Below are 1,287 nucleotides of genomic sequence, written 5' to 3'. Positions count from 1 at the left end.
ATTAACATTTGAAAATATCTCTCAATGTTAATCATTTATTATTCAGCATTTACCAATAAACTGTGCTGTAGATCAACAACTCTAATAGCTGCGCTCCTTTGTAGCTGAGCAGAAAACTTAAAATTTGTATAGAATGAGAATTACAATGAAATAAAAGTTTAAATAAAGAAGATTCATTTCAATCACACAGAAACTCTATTTATCAAATATTAATTAACAATATAATAAAGTTTCTCATAGACCTCTATATTACGAGACATCAATCACGTCCGATCATTAAAACAGTTCGAACAAGAAGAAGGATTATTCTAGAAGAATCACAGATAGCAAAAGATTAAGACTTCCATTATCTTTTTCCATTAGTATTGTCTGAGATATGATTTTCACAAAAATTTAAATTATGTCACTGACAATAATTATTTATTATTATTTTAGTATCGATGAAGTCCTTTTTTATTAATATGATGAGAATGTTTGCTCAAATTCCACACACAATGCTGTCGTGAATATTGTTCCCAATGAAATATAGTCATGGATATTACAGCATTCTGGATCTCATGGAGGAACAGAGTGAGCTTTATTTTATAAGATCTCTGTTTATTATACTTGAAATTGTCTTTATCCTTAATGCCATAATATGTGAGCATAAAACATGTTCCATAATTCAAGGGATAGGCATCATTTGCTTTAGTTGTATAATTATGTGCATCTGTCCTATGAACCTTACTGAGAACGGGAATGACATGCACTCTTTTCCTGTCGCTAGGTACCCTCCATTGATCCAGTTACCTGCAATAAACTTCTACATCTACATTTATACTCCGCAAGCCACCCAACGGTGTTTGGCAGAGGGCACTTTACGTGCCACTGTCATTACCTCCCTTTCCTGTTCCAGTCGCGTATGGTTCGCGGGAAGAACGACTGTCTGAAAGCCTCTGTGCGTGCTCTAATCTCTCTAATTTTACATTCGTGATCTCCTCGGGAGGTATAAGTAGGGGGAAGCAATATATTCGATACCTCATCCAGAAACGCACCCTCTCGAAACCTGGCGAGCAAGCTACACCGCGATGCAGAGCGCCTCTCTTGCAGAGTTTGCCACTTGAGTTTGTTAAACATCTCCGTAACGCTATCACAGTTACCAAATAACCCTGTGACGAAACGCGCCGCTCTTCTTTGGATCTTCTCTATCTCCTCCGTCAACCCGATCTGGTACGGATCCCACACTGATGAGCAATACTCAAGTATAGGTCGAACGAGTGTTTTGTAAGCCACCTCCTTTGTTGATGG

The sequence above is a fragment of the Schistocerca cancellata genome, chromosome 1 (genome assembly GCF_023864275.1).
Source record: "Schistocerca cancellata isolate TAMUIC-IGC-003103 chromosome 1, iqSchCanc2.1, whole genome shotgun sequence".
In the NCBI taxonomy this organism is placed as follows: Eukaryota; Metazoa; Arthropoda; class Insecta; order Orthoptera; family Acrididae; genus Schistocerca; species Schistocerca cancellata.
Note: the sequence above shows the minus strand (reverse complement) of the source record.